General features: G+C 42.1%; 1 protein-coding gene, 1 non-coding gene and 1 pseudogene across 14 annotated transcripts in view; all 3 read right to left on the reverse strand.

The window, feature by feature from the left end:
* Positions 1–24,591, reverse strand: part of LOC147579951 (uncharacterized) — a 366,722-nt gene that overhangs the window by 323,281 nt on the left and 18,850 nt on the right. The window lies entirely within an intron of this gene.
* On the reverse strand, positions 13,677–14,319 carry LOC147579953 (large ribosomal subunit protein uL16-like; annotated as a pseudogene).
* On the reverse strand, positions 14,135–14,267 carry LOC112856646 (small nucleolar RNA SNORA70). The gene has a single exon (XR_003223199.1). It is a non-coding gene; the product is annotated as a small nucleolar RNA SNORA70 (small nucleolar RNA).

A 24,591-nucleotide genomic window follows, 5' to 3' on the forward strand; every position in this document is an offset into this window, starting at 1 on the left:
TTGGATTTTTTTTCTAGGTGTAAAGGGAAACCATTAAACGGATCTTAGGATGGAGAGTAACATGAGCCAAGTTCCATTTTAAGAAGATCTGGCTTTCTTGCTGCAACAGAGAGAATGGGTTAAAGGAGGCCAGAGTTGGAAGCAGGTAGAAAAGGTTGCGTTGGTCTTACTTCAACAAGCAAGAGTTGATGGTGGTCCCAGTTATGGTGGTGGTGTGGTGATGGAACTGTGGAAAAAGTAGCACATTTATGGTATAACTCAGAGATAGAATTAATAGTATTTGCTAATGGATTAGATGTGGGATGAAGAAGCTGGGAGAAAGGAAGGATCTTCTTGACTTCCAGGTTAGCAAATGAGTGGATGATAATGCCATTGTCTCAGGGGAGCAATTCTGAGGACATGGCAGGGGGGCATAGAGTTGAGGAGGAATTAGTGAGGGAATAGGAGTCTGTGTTGGGTGTATTAAGTTTGGTATTTCTGTAGAGATGTAAATAAGGCTATTAAATCTGTTAGCCTGAGCCAATGGTTCTCAAACTTCAGGGAGCATCAGAGACACCTGCAGGGCTTGATGAACCAGATTGTTGGACCCACCCCCAGAGTTTCTGGTTAAGAAGGTTTGGGTGGGGCCTGTGAATTTGCATTCCTAACAAGTTCCCAGGTGACGCTGATGCCACTGGTCCAGGGTTCCCACTTGAAGAATCACTGGTCTAGACAGAGGATAATTCTAGGAGTCTGGAAGTCATCAGCATGAAGATAACATTTAAATCCATGGGACTAGATGAGATTGCCTAATGAGGCTGTGCAGAGAAATAAGGGAAGGAGGCCCTGGATTAAGTTTTGAGGAGGATTAGAGAAGAAAGATCAGAGTAAAGGCAGGATCAGAGAAGAAGAAGGAAAACCAAGACAGCATGGAGTTTCAGAGGCCAGAGGGGTTGAAGGTTTCAGGTCCAGATTGCCTGAACATGACAAACCCTGTGAGAAACAGAATAAGAAGAGCGCAGTGAAATGTCCATCAATTTATCAATAGTAGAACTATTTGTTCTATACTATTTGTAACTACTTTACAAATATCATCTCACTGTATCCTTCACCAATCCCATCAAAGGAGTACAGTTAGTTGATTTATATAGTTAAAGGAAGTGAGGCTCCGAGATTATGTACTTTGTTAGGGCCACAAAGGGTCTAAAACCCAGATTTCGTCTGCTAGCATCCTAGGGAATGCAATGCTTGCTGCATCCTCTACTTGCTGCTAAAATCTACAAGGCAGACCAACCTTGGCAAAACGTTCAAGGAGGCATTCCGCTCACTCCTCCCCAAGGCACTCACTACCCTCTGGCTGCTCCCAGACAATTGCAACAGCAAGTTCACCTGCTTCCCTGGTCAACTCCCTGTGCTTTCCATACTCAGAACCAAACTGGACTTCATTCCTTGGCAATGGCATAAACCTGTCTGTGACCAAATGATAACGGATAAAAGTGGGTGCTAATTGGTGGTGTTCAGTAAAGCTTTCACTATCACCTTTCTCAAAGCGGGGAGAAAAGCCCCGATTAGCATGATTTCAAGGCACCACTGGCTGATTTCAGGCTCTCGGAATGATGTGAGCATAGAAGTAGGAATAGATGCACAGAGTTGGCTCTCTCAAGCCACTGTGAGCTGGGTCCAGCACACTGCTGGGATGATTTAACCTGTTGATTTTCGTGTCACATATTTCCATTCTACACACAGTCTTCTGGATACAGTTATCATAACCACAAGTTGTGGGAACTTCAGGCCACCTGCCCAGGCAGTGGGGGGAGGTGTTCATAACGGGGAGGCCGGGGTGCAGCCTCTAATGCATGACCCGAAGGCCGTCACCTGTTTCCTCAACGTCCAATCTAGCCCAAGAACAGAGGGAATGTCCGTTTAAAAACTGGCATTCATATCCCTCTTTGGTTTCCAGGGCTGAAAAATGTTCTTTTATGAGGATTACAGCCTTGTTCTTCTTTGGTGTCGGCAGGCGTTTATGATGGCTGTAGCAGGAATGAGAATTTGGGTCTGGAATAAGCCTTGCTGTTTCTTGCCAGGCTACAAAGGTTTATGGTGGAGACCAGACGTACGTCTTGCTCATGCCCATATGTATGGGCTCACTCTGTATCTGGACTCAGAGGAGGAGACCACATCCTCACACAGGCAGCAATGGCAGCCAAGGGCTCAGTCCCGGGGCACGAGGGAATTTTAACTTCCTCACTTCCTCGTGCAACTTCCACTTGTCCTTACTTTTGCTGTACTTTTCTTTCTAAAAGCACAGGTCACAGACGTGGTCTCTGGGGAGCTACGTGATGTGATGTGATGGCGGATGATGCTGTAACGTTACCGCAGGCCACTTAATGGGAGGGAATGCAGCCAGTGGGGAGCAGGGACCAGCGGGAGGAAGCAGGGACCTTAATGGGAAGAGAAGAGGAGCAGCAAGAGCTGGAGCTTGGCACTGCTGATGCAGAAGGGAGAGGATGCGGCTGCGAGGTGGGTTGGAGGAGGTGTTTCTTTGCAATCTGATTTTATGACTGCATGTTTTGCAAGCGGACACAGCTCAGGAACAAACACTTGTAGGCTTAAGGTGGTTTTTCCGAACTGGTGGATCCAGAAGTCTGAGAATTACATTTCGCTGCTTTTTAGGGAGCTGATCCCATAGTCACTGGCCAGAGTCAGTGGCACTGGCCAAAAAGGCTTCTAGAAAATACTTAACCATAAACTGTGGTTGATTTTATACCAGCTGCCCAAAGCAGTGCTTCCCCTTCTGAGCAAATCCTTATTCTGGGACCAATCGATTTATTATGGATAAATTACACAGACATAAACATCCATGGACTGCCAGGGGTACTCACAGGAGGATACTTAAAAGTCACATACTCTCATCCAGTGCCCTAGGTGCAAATTTGCTCACACATGCATGCATGCAGATGTGTCAAAATAACACTAATATTTATAATAATACTTTGTGATTCTACACTGCCTTTCATCTGTAGATCTCAGAGTACATTGCAAACATTCATTAATTCTCTCAACACTCCTCTGAGGGAGGTAAATATTATTATCCTTCTCTTTACAGATGAAGAGTAATTGAGGCAGATAAGTGATTTGCCTCAGGCCAGGTAGGGAGCGTGGGTGGAGGGCTGAGATTAAGAGCTCAGAGTTCCTAGAGATGTCCATTAGGGACGAAGCCCAGGGGTCAAAACCTGGAGGGCACTGTGGGCTGGTGGAGGGGGTCACTTTTTCCTGTGAAATCCATCGCCATTAAGCATCACCTATGTATTGAGTGCTTTGCATATGTTATTTCCTGTCTTCACACTAAAACTAGAATGATCCTCGTGGCACAGATGAGGAACTGAAATTTACAGTGGTGAAGTATCTTGTCCAAGATCGCATAGCTAATAAGTGCTTGGGCTGGAATTCAAACCTGGATCTGTTTGCCACCAAGCCCAGGTCCTGTCCCCCAGTGCATACCTCATGCTCATTTGAAAATTGCAGGGAGGCACATTCTACTCTTCCAGGTCTGGTCCATTAGTCTGTGAGCCATTATTTGTCCTGTCTACTACCAGTTTCTTTGCATTTGACTAAGTTTTGAGACTGATGCTTATAGTGTGTCTGATCTGGACAGACAAGTTTTCTAAGCACAGGAAAAGAGAGCCTCTGAGGTAAGAGGTTTACGTGATAAGTCACAAGAGAAAACTTTAATTATAATCACTTTTTGCTTTGTGTTATTTCTGGTGAATGTATCAGTTTGGCATCTTTTGACAGAACAAGATAATAGCAAGAGAGAGAGAGAGAGAGAGAGAGAGAGAGAGAGAGAGAGAGAGAATAAATATGAATTCTCTTGGGACACATAGATTTCCAATTGCACTGTCAGGAGAAAAATCAATGAAAGGGCCAAAGACCTACATGTGTAAGATGAACTAAATTTTACTCTCGTCTTGGGTGCTCTCAGTTTGGCTACTCTCAGGAGCCCAGCTGAACCCCAAGACTTCTTAACTCAACTTACAGTCAAAATGGTATATCTTATGTGCCGAGGCAGCCATGCAGTCTGTGGAGTTGCCAAGGACTTTCTGGAAAGACCTGGGAGCATGTAGAACTGCCAATGTGGCAAGGAGCTCAGGAAATTGTGTACCTCAGACACATAGCCCATGGTGCCTGCTAGTCAGTGAGCTTGACCTTGATAGCTGCCTGCCCTGGGCAGGATTCAAAAGGACCAGCCTGTGGCCACCATTGCTTGGTTGGGGGTGAGGGATGGTTGGGAAGGCAGAGCTGAGGGAGAGGAAGCTCCCAAGATTCAACCAACCAGATAGAATCTGCAGCCTTTGGATTTAGACTCTGAGAAGTCAGCTTTGTAGTATGATGTACTTTGTAAGCAAGATAAGGAAAACCAAGTTTGAGTCACAACTCATTTGAAACTGTATTTTTCTTGGAGAAGTAAGAACTAGCTTATAAAAGTTAGTGATTATACAGGAATCTGAACCCAGCTGACCTGTCTGTTTTGTTTGAATTCTTTTATAATTAGTTTAGTAGTGATCGCAGTGTCCCTTCCCAGCTATCCCCTCTCCTCACACAATCTATACCCAGTTTCCACCATGCTGTTGCATATTCTTAAAAGCAAGACTTTAAAGAAATTACTAATTACAAATTCTGTTTAATGCAGACTCCACTTGCCTCTCACATGTGTGCCTGTTTGCACACATGCCCAGTACTCACACCTGAGATGCACACAGGGCTAGAAGCACAGAGGCAAAGAGAGAACACGTGCTATGTGTGTGGAATAGGATGGCCAGTCAGCCTGATTTGCTGGGGAACCAGAAGCTTCTTGGGCTATGGGACTTTCAGTGCTAGAGCCAAGAGAGCAATGGGTACACTTGGGTGAGTTGCTCACCCCTAGTTCATGAGGATGTTAAACTGAGGGTGAGCCAACCCCAATTTTTCAGGCATCAAATTGTTTGAAATGCACTCAACTGTTAACAGACACTTCCCAGAATAGAAACGTAAGTCCACCTTCCACCTCCCCATGGAGTAAATTAGCACTAACACAATTTGCAAGTAGCCACAAATATTAGAAAGCCTTTAGCAGAAGTCCAACATTATTTTTTGTCTATCTTGAATCACAGAAATAAGGATTCTCCTGGTGGTTTTTTTGTTTTTGTTTTTGGTTTTGTTTTGTTTTGTTTTGTTTTGTTTTGTTTTGTTTCATATGAATGAGTGAAACAGAAAAAAAAAATACCCACAGTGTATTCTGTCCAGCCATATAAACACTTTAGAAAAGTGTTAAGTGGAGGGCAGGGCTGGTAATGGGACTGTAATGGTGATGGGCTGAACAGCAGAGCCTCCACCTGCTTTGAATGAATGCAGGGAGCTCTGGGGAGCTCAGGGTCCAGTGGGGAACAGCCAGATTGGGCAATGTGCTCCCATACCCGTGCTTAACCACATAATCATTAAAGAGCAGAAACCTCTCCTTGTAATCCTCTCCTATAGGACAGCAGGGAGTGTTAGCATATTTGAACTGCTTCACATTCCTTCTTGCCTACTTTTGAGAACATACTACATTTTAAAACTTGTTGGTTTCTTTCATGTTTTATTTGACCCTATGTAATTGCATTCCTGAAGGAATAACAGGCTCCCCTAGTGATTTACACCCTGTATTAAATGTCAGTTTTGAAGAGACACAGTTAACTGTTTGGTTTAACCTCTTGCCTTCCCTCTCTCTATTAGCTCAACACTGAATTTGATCTCCAGCTCTTAGGACTCTGGGGTGGGGGGGCCCGGGGTGAGGGATACAAAGATAAAAAAAGAAGAGTCGAAGCAGCAGTGATGTTGAAGGGAGCTTCTTAGCTCCAGCCGCTCTCCCCCTGTGTGTGGCCGGTCACCAGCCCAGAATATAAAAACATCCCTTTTTTATGGTGATTTGTACTGTTCACTTCTGTCCCAGCACAGTGGTGAGGACAGTGAACCGGAAACACATCCTGGCTGAGCTGGCTTTCCGTGTCATATTGCCACCACTGCTGCAGCCCCAGGGACACCGACGATGGCCTTAAACTGTGGTCCTCCCTCCACCCTGCAGGACCCAATGAGTAACGGAAATTGCGGGAGAAATCTGTCTTAGTAATTATCTAATTTCATTTTCCTTTGTTTTCATTTATTTACATACTTAGCTGCTATGATGTTATTGTTGGTTAAAACGCTTCATTTACCCTTGCAGATTCACTTAAAGTATATTTAACAACTGCTTAATCACCTGTTGTGAACTGATTATTGGGAAAATTTTTAAATCCAGCTAGATGTGATGGCATATTGCCTTATGTCTCTGTGCATGTGTGTGTTTAAAATCTAGAAGTAAATATATCCTGTGCTATCACCTGACAGGTAACTGAAGTATCATCATTACTTTCAGAAGCCCCGATAAAAAAGATAGGACAAAAGAGATTTTATGTTGAAAAGGGTTGTCTGTGCAGAGCACAAACTAAATTCGTCCTCTGCTCTGCCCCGAGCTTCACACTCCCCCCACTTTTCTTCAGTGACGACATTCTACTGGGCTTGATTGAAATGACGACAATGACAGTCGGAAGAGAAGGAAGGAGGCAGTGACGACCACAGGGACAATGAGGCTCAATTCTCTGGGATATGAAGATGTGGCCTGCTGTCATCATGTCAGCACCTGAGGCCTTAATCCCTGACTCCCACTTTGAGGCCACTTATAAGCCATTAGCTAAGCCATTTGACCTGGAACTCTTTGTCTATGGGGAAAAAATTCAGGCTGCCTTATAGGATGAGAAAGTTTGTTTGACTCTTTGTACATGTATTTATCTCAGTCTTATTCCCCAAGTTCTTTATGCTGGTTTATAAAGTAGATAAGATAAAACAATGAAGAAATCAGGACAAAGGGGGAAGGACGGTAGGACAAGCAAGACAGCCCAAGAAATGAGTGTCCGTGAAAGACACTAGTCAACGGTAGAGTACACTCATCCATTACCACTGCTACTGCAAAAATGGAATATTTAAAGAACACAAGGGCTAAATCACATTCCTGTCAGAAACCATTGAGAATGGCCACATGTGTCTTATGTCTAATTAAAAGGGATTCAGGGGCACCCAGGTGGCTCAGCCATTTAGCATTTGACTTTGGCAGGTCATGATCTCACGGTTTGTGAGTTTGAGTCCCACATCAGGTAAGCTCAAGCCTCACATTGGGAGAGCACGAGCTCTGCCTTGGGTGAGCCTTGCTTCTCTCTCTCTCTCTCTCTCTCTCTCTCTCTCTCTCACTCTTTGTCCCTCCTGGGATTCTCTCCCTCTGCCCATCACTCATTTGTGCTCTCTCTCTCTCTCTCAAAAAGAAGTGATTCATATTTTCTAGTTACTGCATCCTGCCCACATGGGCCTTATCTCCCAAAAATGATACGAGAAAAAACCTGAAGTTCATATTCCATTCTGAAATATATCTCTCCAATAGACAGTCTCACACTCAGTTATCGTTGTTTCCCTCAGTACATTACTATTATTAATATAATTATTGTTTTTATCATTCTTTTTTAAGATTTTTTTTAAGTAATCTCTATACCTAATCTGGGGCTCAAACCTACAACTCCAAGATCAAGAGTCACCTGCCCCATCAACTGAACCAGCCAGGTGCCCCTGTTTTTGTCATTATTCTTATTGTCATAATTCTGATGACTATCTTGTTACATTTATAATACTAAGAAGTTAATGGGCCAAATATAGAATGATAACCATATTTTATAAAGTTGCAGAAAGAACCCAGGACAATGATTTCAGTGTCTTTTTATTTGAATTATGTCAGCATAGAAAAAGACCACAATAGAGTCTTCCTTGTTATCGTGCACATTAACAAAGGATTCTTGCCCGAACAAGACATATTGTGTTTGATGACATTCAAATTTTCATCAGCAAAAACAAAAACAAAAACAATCATGACCGTTTTATAAATGCATACTCTAAGAAACAATCACTAGAAACTTAAGAGAACCTGTATCCATCACCAATAATCCCCACGCCTTTCTTTGAAATCCTCTGACCTCAAAAACAGCATCCTAAATTAGCATCATGCACAACCAACCACTAGTTTTCTATGTGGGAAACTACCCAAGTGGCTGAGATTGTACACTGTGGAGGTGTTGAGATCTGGGCTCAAATCCTATCTCCTCCACTTACCTGTCTGTGGGGCAGGTTACTTAACCTGCTCTAGCCTCGGGTGTCTTAATAGTAAAAATGGGGCTAAAGGAGTAACTAAAGCTCATAAAGTTGCTGCAGGGATTAAATAAGATAATACACATTAAGAGATTAGAGACTAACGTGTGTGTGAGTGTGTGTGTATGTGTGTGTAGAATGAGCACTGAAAAAATATCGATTATGTTGATAAACACTATCTTTTTATCTGTATTAGAAGTTTTTGTACTTTTTTGGAGAAACCTTTGTATCTCACTTAATTATTTATTTCATGACTTTGTAGGGCTACTAATCAATGCCAGTGTTTCAGTCTCTCTGATCCCTGGCCCTTGGAATCTGAAGCAGAAATAAAAGTACATATTAAGTACCCTGAGCAAGTTTGATATTTACAGTATACCGACTCCTTTGTAAGGCGGACACTCATTTATTTCCATTCTGAAACTTCAAGTTGTTAGATATTGAATTTTATTAGAGTAGTTTTCATAGGGCAGGGTTAACAGTTTGCAAAACTGATAAAAGAGATATTTTTATCTTATTGTTGTTTTAATTTGCATTTCTCTCATCACTGGTATGGTTGAGCATCACTTGAAATGTTTGAATGATCTGTTTCCATGCTTTGCCCACTCTTTTATTGGATAGTTTGTCCTTTTAATTATTACTGTTTACAAAGATTCTTTATTTTTATTGTTTGCTAGAATTCTTTATATTTGTTGCCTATAAGAATTTTCTTTGTTTATACTATCCTTATATAATCATATATATATAGAGAGAGAGAGCCTGCTTAAGATTCTGTCTCCCCCTCTCTGCCCCTCCCCCGCTTGCTCTCTCTCTTTCTCAAAATAAATTAAAAACAAAAAACTTCAAAAAAGAAACATCTTGGTAACTATCCTTTTTAGTCATTTGTCTGTGTGTGTGTGTGTGTGTGTGTGTGTGTGTATAATTTATTTAAAATGTATATTACATGTTATTTTATAATCTGACTTTCCCCCATCTCTATATTTTGCACATATTTCAATGTCACTAAATACTTTCCTACAATATAATTTTAGTTTCTAGGTAGAATTCTATTATATGTCTATATTATAATCTATTTAATAATCTCTTATTATCAGACAACTTTTTGCAATTATTTTAAAAAACTAACTTGACATACATATAATTAGTTCTCTGAATTTTTTCTTTCCTGGTAGACTGCTGCCTTTTAAACCTTTCTTACTGCAGCTCACAGTGAGTACACAGTGCTCTGATTCAACATTCACCAGTACATATATGCTTGTGCTCACACAAAGAAGTGAAAAAATGTTGTGAAACAAAACTCACTTTCTGCTAATTTCTATTCTTTTCTGTATCATTTTATTAAAGAAATTCTGGTCCCAATCCACTAAATGTATTTCATGACTCATGGATGAGTTTTTACCCTCCATTTGGAAAGGAAGGAGGGGCCGTGATTGGCCCACAGTAGGCATTAATTTGTGTTGCATGAAGAGCCTCATGGCTAAATCCTTGTGTACATTCAGGCTGACCGCTCAGGCAGTGTATTAGGGTTCTCCAGAGAAGCAGAACCAACAGGACTCATATATACGGTTGACACTTGAACAATATGGGGGTTGGGATGCTGACCCCCATACAGTCAAAAATCTGTACATAACTTTTAACTCCCCCCAAAACTTAACTACCAATAGTCTACTATCCACCCAAAGTCTTACCAGTCACATAACAGTCGATTAACATATACTTTGTATGTGTTATGTATTATATACCGTATTCTTACAATAAAGTAAGCTAGAGAAAAGAAAATATTATGAAGAAAATCATAAAAAGGAGAATATGTGTTTACAGTCCTGTATTACATTTATAGAAAAAAGTTCGCATGTAGGTGGCTGCACAATTCAAACCCATGTTGTTCAAGGGTCCACTGTGTATCTCCTATTGGTTTTATATCTATAATGTATACAAGGAGATTTATTATGAGGAATTGGCTAACCCAACTGTGGAGGCTGAGAAGTCCCACAGGCGACCATCTGCAAGCTGGACACCCAGGAGAGCCAGTAGTACAATTCAGTCAGAGTCTGAAGGCCTGAGAGCCAGGAGAACCTCTTAGTCCAAAGGCAGAAAAAGATGGAATGTCCCAACTTGATGAGTGAGGCAGAAAAGAAGAAGCAGGGGGAGGGGAGAATTCCTCCTTCTTCTGCCTTTTGTTCCAGTCAGGCCCTCAGCAAACTGTACATGCCCACCTACTTGCCCACATAGTGGAAACAATCTAGTTTTCTGTCTCTACCAATTCGAATGCTAATCTTATCCTGAAACACCCTCATGGACACACCCGGAAATAGCATATAATCTGGGCACCCTGTGGTCAGTCAGGTTGACACATGCATGAAATTAACCATCACAGGTAGTATAGTGTATATAGTTAACTCCCAGGACTCTACTCAGACAGCATGAGTTTAAAGGCTGGCTCTGCCACGTACTAGCTGGTGGCCAAGGACAAGTGGCTTAACCTCTCTGTGTCTCATTTTCCTTACCTGTAAGATAATAATGCCTATTTCAAAAGATTGTTATGAAGATTAAGTGAGCTAATTTTTAGCACTTAGAACAGCACCTGCCATACAGTAACTAATATGTTTTTATTAAGTAAATAAATAGGAGAGGCGTCTGGGTGGCTCAGTCAGTTAAGCATCAAACTTTGGCTCAGGTCACAATCTCGTGTTTCGTGAGTTTGAGCCCCGCATCGGGCTCTCTGCTGTCAGCACAGAGCCCACTTCAGATCTTCTGTCTCCCTCTCTCTCTACCCCTTTCCCACTCATGCATGCTCACATGTGTTCTTTCTCAATAATAAATAAACATTAACAAAAAGTTAAACAAACAAACAGGAAATTCCTGGAAGCCGAGTGGTTGGATCAAAGGGTATGTAAAAACATAAGACTTTTAAAATATGCTGGTATACCTATTGTTATAGACATATTGATATACCCATCCTTATCTCTTCCATCCCTTCCAAAGACTGAACCAACTTTTATTCCCACAGGCCATAACAGACTTGTGGAAATAGTGTACTAAGGTGTTGCTCACTGCTCTTCACTTTCCTGAGGGTGTGTCGGGCTGGTTAAGACTTAGCCGGGTGGTTGACTCTTTCAAATAGTGGGAGAAGGGAAGCAGCAGACAGTCGCTCACAGACAGAGAGAGGGCCCCCAAGGGGATGCCCACCCACACTTGGCAGAACCCTCTGGCAGAATCATGGTAGGCAAAACCCCAGAGATACTCTGCAGGCTAGGCAGGAGGATCTAGCAGACGCTTGGGGAGTGGGTAGAAGGTAGGACTCCCAGGCAAACATTCCTCCCTGGGGCACATATTTCCCACCACTGCCCTTGCCACACGGCTACTTCATTCTAGCTCTAAAACCCTGACTCAGATCTGCCAGGTGCACCTAAATCTTATTTAGTCTGTGGCAAGTATATTTTCCCAAGAGCTGAGTTGTTTTGTGAAAACTGGGTGCCCACCTAAACTGTACACACATGCACGCACATTGCACACACACACACACACACACACATGCACAGAGACGATAGCTTTCTGTTTTAGCATTTGGTGAAATGCACATACGACTCTAGCCCCATCTTGCTTACAAAGTCTTCCCTGACAACTGCAGCCTAGGTAGATCGCTCCTTCCTCTGAGCTCCCACACCAATTCTAGGCATTCAGGATTCAGTAACTTAGTTATATGCTTGTCTGTCTGGTCCTGGAACTGTCTCAGGGCAGTAGTTCATTCCCCCAACCACAGTTGTAACTTGTTTGAAATTAACCACCATGTCTTACATTTCTTTTGGATCTCTCACTGGCTTGGTTGTTAGTAAATAGTCAATGATTGGTTGATCCAGGTATGAATTGCATAGAATTTGCACTGAAGTGAAATTACATTAAGAAAGATAAGTTTTCAGGGCACCTGGGTGGCTCAGTCAGTTGAGCATCCGACTTTGACTCAGGTCATGATCTCATGGTTCATGAGTTTGAGCCCCATGTTGGGCTCTGTGCTGACAGCTCAGAGCGTGGATCCCGCCTCAGATTCTGTGTCTCCCTCTCTCTCTGCCCCTCCCCCATTCCTGCTCTGTCTCTCTCAAAAATAAACATTAAAAATATATATATTTAAAAAAATAAAAATAAGGTTTCCAACTTTCACAAACTAAATTAAACCTGGATCAAATATTGACATATTAAAAATTAAACTACTGGAATAAAATATGGTTGAATTTATTTACAATTATGGAATGAATGAAATCAGTCCAGCCTTTCTAGATAGGACACAAGCCCAGAAGCCATGAAAGGAAGAAAAGATAGATACATTTGATAACATAAAAACATTTTTAAGCTTCTCTATGGCAAAGATGTTTTTAATTTATGAGGAATATGTACAGGTCAAGAATGATGATGAAAAACCTTCCATCCAACCCCTAAATTGTAAGAGGGTAGAAAATGGCCAAATTTTCTCCTTCTGACCTTTGTTCTTCACTCATCCACAAAAGATTATTTCACCTCAGCTAAAATCTTGATCTTGCTCCCACTTCAAACTTTGTCTTCATAGGTATGTCTTCCTCCTTTCTTCCCCTTTCTCTATTTTCCTTTACACTCTGATCCTTGAATATGCAAAAAGTGAGGGGCTTTGTGGTGGTGCTATAGGGAAAGAATAGTTTTCTTTGAACTTGCAGCTGTTGGCAGAACTATTAGACAAGTGATTCTCAATGGGTACCCCAGCCACTTACGATGTCAGAGTAGCAATTATTGCATGGTTGTCAGAGGCTACTGCCTCTGGGGCAGGGTGGCTAACCTTTCCCGAGCGGCCTGCTCTACCCTGAAGTCAGTGTATTAAATGTTCCATCGAGACTTCTACTATAACACTATAATCTTGGGAAACTTGTAACATCAGAAATTTCATGCAACACCTCATTTTAGGGTGAAGAACTAAAGGAGAAAATCATGCATCAGTTTTTAATTGTGCGTTTGCTTTCTAGGTCTGATTTTATTCAGAACAACAGAATCAAACCAGGAATGTATTTTTTTTCTCCTTAGTGCAAAGAGAAAACAGTCTTATTAATGTTGCCAAGCAATTGAAAAAGGTCTACTGTTTAGAGAGAAGATGCTCAAGACAGAGGAGGAGGCAGAGGTGAATAGATGAGCTGTGTTAGATGGTATTTTTGAGGATATCATTAATGAGGATGATGTATAAATAAGGAAGTGACTGAAATTGATCTAAGTTCATTTTAGCTTCTTTGGGAACACCTTAAACAGTATCATTGTTTATCAGGCGGAAAAGAAAAGTCGATAGTGAAAGAGAAGCTTATCTTTTGTAGAGTATAAACTATTACAAAGAATAAAGAGGAATTAAAACTATCTTGTTAGAGTACCTTTAGAAATGCCCAAATCTTGACATTCTGATTATTTCAAAAAGCACTGAAAAGACACAAACATGCAAAAAAGGATGCCTTTTTATTCTTTTAGCATTTCTTTTTTTTTTTTTTTTAGACAGGAAGCAGGATTTATTGGTGGGCATGAATGGGGAAGGGCAGTGCTGAAGTTCTCATGAGTAAAGAGCCCGCCATTTGTCCAAGGGGCCATGATTAGTGATGTATTTTACCCCACAGCCGTCTGGGACGGGCTGCTTTTGAGCCACCATGTCTTCAAATTCATCCGCATTAAACTTAGTAAAGCCCCACTTCTTGGAAAAGGGGATCTTCTGGTGGCCAGGGAACTGAACTTGGCCCTACGTAGGGCCTCGATCACACGCTCCTTGTTCTGCAACTTGGTACGGATGGACAAGATGACTTGGCCAATGTGGACCCTGGCCACTGTGCCCTGGGGCTTTCCAAAGGCACCTTACATACCTGTCTGGAGCCTAGATTGGAGAAAGCATGAGGCCAAACCTCAATGTCCACCAGAAAAAAACTGTCTCCAAGGTCCCTCAGGGCAACCCATACAACCAACAGGCTGCATACACTACTGAGGAGGCTGCTGTTCACAGCCATTGCACACTGGGCCCCACGAGGAAAGAGCACAGTTAGCTTAATTGGCTGCAGATCCTTTAGCATTTCTTTAACATATTCTAGAAGTGAAGTTTTCTCATTTTTATCTAGGAAATTTGGAAAAGAGGGTTGTGTTTTTGGTTTTTCATTATAAATATCACTTGTTTTGTTTCCATGCACCTTTATGCAAGATGAAAGGCCATGTTTATACATAACATTTCGTTCAAGGGTATGGAAGATTTTTTTTTAAGTTAATTTATTTTTAGAGAGAGATTGCACACAAGTTGGGGAGGCAGAGAGAGAGGGAGAGAAAGAATCCCAAGCAGGCTCTGCACTGTTCATGTGGAGCCTGACATGGGGCTTGAACCCATAAACCATGACCTAAGCCAAAATCAAGAGTGGGACATTCAACTGACTGAGCCACCCAGATGCCCCTGGATATGGAAGATTTAAAAATAATAGAATTCCGAGGTGCCTGGGTGGCTCAATAAGTTAAACATCCAACTTAGGCTCAGGTCATGATCTCGTGGTTCACTCATTCCAGCTGAGCTCTGCATCTGGCTCTGCGCTGACAGCTCAGGGCCTGGAGCCTGCTTCGGATTCTGGGTCTCCCTCTCTCCATGCCCCTCCCCCACTCATTCTCTGCCTCTCTCTCTCTCTCTCAAAATAAATAAACATTAAATTTTTTTTTTAAATAATAGAATTGCAGTTTGCTAAAGGAAGACATAAGCATGACAAGTCATCTGATGAGTCTCAGGCAGAATTGCAGGGATAACTGTTCTAAACACAAGGAGTTTCTGGGCTGCCAGAGGGAGTTTCCAGGTCACACATCAACCAGCTCACTAATGGTTGTTTCCAAAGGGTTCCATTCAATCTGGTTAATATAAATACTCCATTATTTTTACTATTTGGAAAGTAAACATATCAATATTGAAAAATATGATCAATCATATTAACAATACTTCTATATGGCCTTATGTTAATTGGGAAAAAAGTGGGATTCCTTTGCAAATGATATAAATATCTTGAAGATATGGATTTTACTGAATCACTAAAAGAGATAAATACATGAAAGGAAAAAATGAAATACAAGCCAATGGAGATGCATTCGTGGAGGAATGGATAAAGTTAATGGTGTTATTTGCTTTAAAAAATTTTACTGAGAAGAGTCAAATAACTCTGTTTTGACTGACCCAGGAGGGTATCATAGTTGGAGCGAGATTTCAGAACCTGGCAGAATAAGAGAGGAGTAGTTGGTGGATTCTTTGGGACTCATGGCCATTAAATGCTTTGTGACTCTGACTTTTTAAGTATAAATGGGAGACTATTCTTTTTTTAAATGTTTATATATTTATTTTGAGGAGGGGGAGGGGGACAGACAGAGAGTGAGAGGGAGAAGCCCAAGCAGAATCTCAGCATAGAGCCCAACGTGGGGCTTCATCCCATGAATTGTGAGATCATGACTTGAGCTGAAATCAGGAGCTGGAGGCTTAACTGACTTGAGCCACGCAGGTGACCTGGGAGACTATTCTTTTAAAAATATAGGCAACTATTGCTTGAAACATCTCTCTCTCTCCGTCTCCTGAAGATAGTTTTGATATTGGTGTCAAAATTTGCTCATGGACAAATTTGTCTTCATGTTTATAGTCACAATTTAAGCAATTGTGCCTGGGACAATTCTGTCTTACAGCATGAAAGGAGATAAACACAATCTGAGTATGGTGGGCATTTAGACTAACCATCTGAACTTCCTTTGCTATTGTAGAGGCTGCAGTGTTATCACATTAAAGTATAGGACTGGGCAGGTGACAAATTTAAGAGCTAGACTTGGGTCTGACCTGGATCTGGGGCTGCTTAAACAAAAAGTTTAAGAGAATAAGAGTTTCTATTGCCCTGCTCAAGAAGCTCAAGTCAAACCTGATACTTCTGCTATTTGACCTACATACCAAGATATATGGTTACATCAAAATCCTTGTTGACAACATTCACTACTTACTCTAGGGCAGGTGTTCCTCACCAGTGATCAAGAAACTCTTAAGGGATTCAGTAAATTCCCCGAAATTATATGCAAAACTTGATGTGTAGATGAGTGTAAGTGTTTTTCTAGGTATTGTTCATCAAATTCTCAAAGGGGCAGTGGTCCCAAAACAAAAATAAGAACTGCTTCTCTAGAAGGGAAAATTTCCCCAGGATTTTCCAAATGAACACAATTCAATAATTTCTGGCTACTTTTTTCAGAAGAGTTGAGTTGAACAAGTTAAAGCTTCACTGTATTTTCCTTTTTGTATAATTTTCATTGCATAAAATTACAGAACAGTATTTTTGTTCATCCAGATTTAATCTTTTTTTTTTTTTAGTGTGTGTTAGTTCATTGGTTACAAATGAAATTCATGTTTAAGTTTCTATTTAAGGGGTGCCTGGGTGGCTCAGTCAGTTAAGCATCTGACTTTGGCTTAGGTCATGATCTCATGGTTCATGAGTTTGAGCCCCATATTGGGCTCGCTGCTGTCGGTACAGAGCCTGCTTCAGATGCTCTCTCCCCCCGAAAAAAATAAACATTTTTCAACAATTCTATTCAAATGAAAATGCTATTGCATACTGCAGTATTCTATTTAAATTCTAGCTTTTTTAACTAAAATATTTCAAAGACCATTTCAGTAAGAAACAAAACTATAGCTTTCTCCCAACTTAGGGAATACAAAATGATCAAACTTTTATCACTGAAAAGTACTTTAGAATTCTAGTCAATCACTTAAAAAGTCTTAAAAAAAGGTATAAATAATAACTCAATATAAGAGATAAAGTAGAATAATAAAAATGCTCAATTAAACCCAAAGAAGGTAGAAAAGGAGGGTATACAAACTAAGAAGTAGTACTCAAGAGAGAGAACAGCTAGCAAGATGGTAGAATTTGTGATACCAACAATCACTTAAAAGTGAATATCTAAACACCAGTTAAAAGACAGAGATGTAAATTTTTTTTAATGTTTATTTAACTTTTGAGAGAGAGAGAGAGTAAGACAGAGTGTAAGCAGGGAGGGGCAGAAAGAGAAGAAGACACAGAATCCGAAGCAGGCTCCAGGCTCTGAGCTGTCAGCACAGAGCCTGATGCAAGGCTTGAACCCACAAACCGTGAGATCATGGCCTGAGCCGAAGTCGGTCGCTTAACTGACCGAACCACCCAGGCGCCCCAAAAGACAGAGATTTAGACTGAGTAAAATAGCAAGACCCAATTACATGCCATCTATAACAAACCCACTTTAAATGTAAAGACTAAGATTGAAAGTAAAACAATAGAAAAGTATAACATGAAAAGGGTAACTAAAGGAAAGCTGGAGTAACTATACCAATTTCAGACAAAATAGACTGCAGAATCACAAACGTTATCAGGGTTTTATTATCAATAAATAAAGAAGTCAATTTGTAACAGTCCTAAATGCATATGCATCTAGTTGTAAAGGTTTGAAATGCATGAGGCAAAACCCGGCAGAAGTAAATAAAGAAATAGACAAATGTGCACTTACAACTGCCGACTTCAACCCCTCTCTACGTAGTTGATAGAACAGACAGAAAATAAAGAAGGATTGAGGTGACCTGGACAGCACTAGCCAGCAACTGGACCTCGTTGACTTTTATAGATCGCTGCATCTGACGACAGTGCCTACTGCTCTAGTGCACGTGGAACAGTCACTAACATACATCATATTCTGTGCCATAAAGCAAACCTGCATAAAGCTAAGAGAGTAGAAGTCACACAGAACATGTTCTCAGACCACAGTGGAATTAAACTAGAAATCTACAATAAAAAGATGTTTGGAAATTAAACCACACACTTCTAAGTAACCCATGGGTCAGGGAGGAGGTCTCCAGGGACACTGATAGCACATCTGTGTGTAGCTGGGACTGCGGGTGGTGTGAGGGAAGCTGGCATGGCCGACCAGTGATGCGGAAGCCGAGGCCAAACCCTTAGGCCTCTCAGAGAAGGAACACTATGAGAAGTGGGGACGAAGTTCAGCAAGGGGGACATTGTGGGTGTAGGTTGGACACTGGGGTGGGAGAACAGTGTATCGAGAACATTTGGGGCCCCTCTGCTGTTGTTCCCAGCATGACTGCCCAGCTTTTCTTCCCCTAAGTCCTCCACTTTAACAAATGCAATGATTTTCTTGGGCCAGATGTGGAAACAACGTCAAAGGGCCTGGCACAGTTGCAGTGGAGCCCTCAGTTCCGAGCTTTTTGCTTTTGATCCCTTCCCTTTGACCCTCAGAGCATCTCAGACTCTGCTCTCCCCATTCTAATCAAATCACAAAAATTACAACTATGGTTTCTTTACTACATGGCAGGCACTATACTAAGCATTTAGTAAACATTGTTTTCTTCAATCCTCACAAAAAAAATCTTTGTCAGGGAGATATTCTCATCTCCATTTCACAGAGGTGTAAAATGAGGTGCAGAGAGATTGAACAGGCACACAGCTGCCAAATGGCGAAGCCAGGGTTTGTTTGACTCCATCTTGTCCGATTCCTAAGACTGTCAGTACCCGTGATGTGCTGCTTCCCACTGTGGGTGCTCACTTCCCGGCTGTTAACTTTGCAATTGTGAGTGTCTAAGGACACAAAGGTCTGAGAGGATCTGAACAGGAAGCTTTTGCCTTCCTTGGGCAGAAATTTAAATCATTAAGAAGGCCCAAGGAGGACTTAGCAGCTGTTGGGGCAGCGGTCATATTTAGAACGATTTAGACACACATTTATACTATCATCACTAATGTACGTCTAGATTTAAAAATTCATAGCCTTGCCCTCTTCAGTGGGCCTTCTCATTTGACTCTTCCTCAGTGGGCCCCTGGGACAATACACCAGCAGCATGGAGGAGAAACTCAGTTTAGACGTGCATTCTTCAGGTTGGGACTTCTGTGACTACCCACAAAATATTGGGATTAAAAGTAAAATGAATCATTTAAAAATCTGTAGTCGCTCTTCTCACCAAACAATAAAAATATTGAGGGAAAATAAGGATGCTACACTGGATAGAAAAATATTTATGTAGGCAGAAAAGGTAAAGGGTAAGTGGTTGGTAGCATAAATTATAAATGTGTGTATATTGGCACATGGTGTTTAAGCTTGCCAGCCCTGGAGTTAGATGGCCTGAGATCAAAACCTGTTTCTGCTGCCTACTGGCTGTGTGGCCTTGGGGGTCTGTTGCTTTGTCTCTCTTTGCCTCAACTTCCTCATCTCAGAAATGGGGGTAGTAACAGTGTTTATTATTAATACAGGGCTGTTGTGAGGACTAAATGAATACACACACACACACACACACACACACACACACACACACATATATATATATAGTAATCCATGGCCAATACATTTCTAGTTATACTTGTATGTCCAGCAGTATCACAGAATTAAAAGCATGTGTGGATAGTTCGAGACCCAAAGAAATGAGGCTCAAAACATTTAGCGTCCTTCCAGACCTTGATCAATTGCACTTTCCTGAATGTCCTAAGAGAATTATTTTTCCCTCTTTCTAAGCTTTGGGTAAATGAGTAGTTTAGCATTCCTTACATTTTGAGTGGTAGAGAGTTACTTGTGTAGCTGTCTCATGGGCCGCCCTTGGTTGGGACTCTCTGAGGGCAGGAATAGGGTCTTGCTCATCTGTCTCCCAGACCCTTCCCACCTTAGCTGCAATCACAACTAGCACCTAAGGTAGTACTGGGACTTAACTGGTTCTGAATAAATGTTTGCTAAATCAAACTGAACTGAATTGAAATGCAAAGACTGGGCCACTCGGGACAGAAGAGACAGAGGGCTAGAAGCAAAATGAGGGTTTGCTGCCATTGGTTGTTCAAAAGCAGGACTGTGGCTCTGCTCCCGTGTGTTTGCACGAAAGGCGTTCCACACCGCAAGCACCTGTGAGCACAAGTAGCCTAGTGAGGCCAGGGGGGGCACAAATAATCCTTTACAAAATATGGACTGGGGAGCCTGCTAACTTTAGGGATTTGGGCCGCCCAAATTTCAGTCTGTATCCAGCTCAGAGATCCCTGGGACGCTTTTTATAAAACTACAACTAACACAGCTCTCCTTGTGCAGATTAGTGTGAGCTAAAGGAAACTTTTCAACACACTCCACTGTGACGCCCTAGTCAGAAGTTCAATAAGTTCATAGGGGTCAACTTTGACAAGAGTCAGTCTGGCTTTGTTCTCTGGAGGCCTGAGAAAAGTCATGGAACCCAGATACAATTAGTGATACCGCCATGAATCCAGAGGGATTGGCCCGAGAGTAGCGTGTGTTCTGCAGCGTAAGCATACACTGCTCGCACACAGCCTCTCTCAAACAATCACGTGTGCTCCTAAACAGTCACACACGCACTCTCTAACACACACACATGCACACTTTTCTAGTAATCGTTTCAGAAACTACATTGATAGAGCACTGGGCAAGCAACCATTCGTGTGGGGATCCAGAAACTGGCTTCTGTTGTATATAATGTCAGCGCTGAGTGGTTTTCAGTGTTTGGCTACTGAACTAGTAGTTCCTACCTTTACATTCGTCTACCCAAATCTCTTGTGGAGTGTTTAAAAACAAAATTCCTGGGCCCTGCACCTTTCAAAATTCCAAGTCATCAGGCCTGGGGCAGAGTCTAAGAATCTGCATTTGGCAGACAAATCAATAAGAGGCCACCCCAAATGAATTACACTTTGAGTAATGATTTTCTGACGACGTGTGAATACTTTTTCAGGCCAGATGGGCCTACATCTTAGCACTGAATCAATGAGACCAATGAGACCTCAGTGGCTTTGGAAACTCAAGCATAAAAGTCTGGTTGCAGCCTGGTTACCTTATCTGGGATGTTCCAGTGTGCCTCCTTTCCATATTTAGGTCATAAGGAGGACTATATTTAAGAGTGGGTCATCATACACAGTGACACCTAAAATGAGCCCACTCTCTTACTCCTGGTGTTCACACCTAGTATCTTCTTTGATCTTGGCCAAGATGGCACTCAAACCCAAATCTTTTGATGATGCCAAACCCAGCATGTGTCACTGAACCACAGTTGTCTTCACTGGCTGACCAGGAGCGTCATAAAATGAAGTCTTTGTACCAGGTAATATTCAGAATATTTAGCAACCAGTAAAACAGGTGCAGGTCCCCTCAGAGCTGGTGCGGATGAGGGCTCCCCACCCCACTCCCTGGCCCCCACCCACTGATGATGGTAAAGTACCCTTCAAGATGTTATCACCTGGGACTTGGGCCCCTAATTAGGGGTGGAAGAGAGAAGCAGGAAATTACCTGCTTTTGCCCAACTTCCAGGACAAATGACAGTAAACAGAAAATGATGACCAAAAATTACAAGTTCACTCTTTTCTTGAAATAGAGTCAAAGGACTGAATTAGCAGGCTGGTTTCCATGGGCATGGGGACAGGTTGTTTCCCCCTCCAAACTACAGCTCAGACCCATGGCCTAACAAGTGTTCCTGTATTTATGAAGGTAAAAGGTCACAGTATTGGAAATCATGACTGTCATACACATTTGTGAGAAATGCTGGCCAAATCTCAGACATCATTTGGTAATCATGACTATGCTTTACTATCCCATAGGGTAGCTAAAAAGTCACCAGGAGAAGCTTTATTTCCTTACTGTAAAGAATCGCCCTCTTTCAGGGCTCAGCTGCAGACACCTGGGATGAGTTCGTGGGGAGGTCTAACAAGGTGACTCATTAAGTCCCAACTAACCTCCCAGTTTGGCCTGGATCCAGGGCAGGTCAGCTGTCCTTTAACCCTCTGTCAGGGCCTGTAAGGAGCCCCATGTGGGGTGAGGTTGATTTTCTCTGCAGATTGCAGCTTAGAAACAGCTCTGGCCAACTGTTCCTTCTTTTTTTTCCTCCCATATTCGCATTCCCAGCTGGTGGGCATCTTACCTGTTCTATCCAGAGTTTTCGTACTTAATGTTTAATCCTCTTAAATTTCACAACTCATGATTTTCTGTTTCCTTATTAAGTTCGACTTTCACTTTTGATAGAAGTGTCTAGCCTTCCCTTTGTGTGTGTGTGTGTGTAGCCATTTAAATGTGGAACATTATTATCCTAAGTGCCCCATTTCTGACTTGAAATGATTTCCGATTTTAAATCATAACATTCTGATTTAAAATCCCACACTTAATACAGCAATGCCTAATAACCGTGCCCACAAGGTATTTAATATAATTGGAAAATATTTTATTCTGGCTTCACTTCCCTTGAAGCATTCCAATATCACTCATTCAAGGAGCTAAAATAGAAGCTTGATCTTGGAATTAATTGGAGATTAACACCGAATCTTAATTTTAAATGTATCAAAGGAAAGAAAACAATTTAGACCCCAGTGTACATCAAAGGATAATTCTATCTGGCAACGTACAATGGCCTCGCGGCAGCCTAATCTCTCACCACACCCTTATGCTTCCATAGCTACCGCACCACAGAAGCCACAACATCTTTAGTGCCATTCCCTCACGCAAGGACCTCTCCCAGAGCACCGTGGCTGGGATGTAATTAATTGCAACTATTTGCAAACTCTCAGAAGCCGGTTACACACCAACAGAAAATCTCCAGCCAGTCAGTAAGCGGCCTCCTTGGAAGTCATTGATAAACTGCCTTCTGATGGCTCCTCATTGAACACTAATGGAACCCTGGCAAGGATGCCAACTCGGCCCCTGCCCTGCTTGCAGCCTCTGTGGTGGGAGAGGCCCTTCAGGCCCTGGGGTGCTAGGCCACAGGGATGAGTGAGAGGCCAAGAACAAGGTGGGAGAGAATTCGAGTCCAACACCAGCTGCATGCAGGGTTCAAAGTGGTGTCAGATGTCAGCACTTCGCAGGGAGGAGATTCCTATGCACATACCTTCTTCTCTTAGGCAAGGTCTCTGGTGCATTTTTCTTTCTTTCTTTCTTTTTTTTTTTTTTCATTTATTTGAAAACCTTGCACTGCAGAGGAAGGGGATTATGTGCTGGGAGTGTTTCATTTTCAAATGTTTTTGCACATAGCTTTTTGCCTCCCACCAACATTTCAATCACCCATAGTGAGGTTCACTAGCAAAAAGGTTTTCATTTAAAATTTGAGTAAACAGAGTACAGTCAAAAAGGATTCAGCACGCCTAATTCTGAAAGAGAGAATTCGGGATAAAGTTAGCCATCTTTTGGTTGAAACTGATGAGCCAGGACTTCATCATCCGAACCTCGAATCAACCTGCCTGTAATTTGAGACTTAGATAGAGCGAAATTTAAGGGCTTGAAAAGCTAAACTGGTATTTCATTTAGGTGAAAATATTATAAGTGTGTCTTACTTTCTGACCACATTTACTAAAAAGGGTTTTCCTTCTGCTACTTCTCGTCCCCTGCTCTTTTTCTTCTTTTCCTGATGAGTGTAACTGAACAGAATTTTTAAATGATCCTCAGTGCAACTCTTGAGTCACCTTTTCTCCAGTGCTCTCTGCTCTGAGTTTCCAAATACTAAGCCTCAAGTGGCTTCCTCTAAAGTAGAGACCGGGGCTCCTCCTGGAAGCAGAGTGTCTATGGTAGAGATCTTTTTTACTTTTATTTTAAAACACTTCTCAGGGGCAACCTTCCCCTTGCAAGGGCTCAAGCGATTACTGCGCATACAAAGGAGGCTAAATCCTCTACTCTGGGGACAGCCAGTTCCAATGGGACACCCCTCCCCCACTCTCCGTGCTGGAAATGGTTTTTTATCTCTAAGAGGGGTTTTTAGCTTGAACTGATAAACAAAAATATGTCGTTAGTGAGTGTTTTCCTGGGTATAGTGTATCCCGCAAAGCATTTTTCCTAAGAGGGAAATGTTAAGCTCTTGATAAATGAATAACAAACTCTTGTTCTCCGAGGTAAATTATGACAACGAAAACTTTCTCCAGCCTAAAAATCTAATACTAATCGTTGGCTCAGTACGGTAGAATCTCCCTAAACTTTTGAACGCAGCCCACGTTTCTCAGGCCTTCTTTTGGCAAAAGACGAGGGGAGCATCTCCCAAGGATGAGAGATCACCTTATCCTTTTACTGCAGCCCAGAGATCTTTCCCTCTTTAAGCGTGGGATGGAAGTCTTGAGGACACCCAGAGGCTTGCCCCAGGCTTCAGACATTCTCAGTTAGCAAAAAAAGAAAGAAAGGCCAGCTTGGATATCAACAAGGCAGAAACAGAATAAGCCAGGGAGCTCCATTCTGATAAGATTGCAGATCTTCTGCGAATCAGGTAAACTGACCTGCAAACAGCTGCCCTTGCTTGGGCAGAGGCGGCCTCTCCTGTCCTGGGCTTTGTATCTGGGGCATTCATTCTCCAAGCACCGTTAATGGCAAGAAAAGTTACAGATAGGCTCTTTCCCAGCTTCTCTGAGCAAGGAG

This window comes from Puma concolor, chromosome B3 (assembly GCF_028749965.1).
Source record: "Puma concolor isolate L17-30 chromosome B3, mPumCon1.1.hap2, whole genome shotgun sequence".
In the NCBI taxonomy this organism is placed as follows: domain Eukaryota; kingdom Metazoa; phylum Chordata; class Mammalia; order Carnivora; family Felidae; genus Puma; species Puma concolor.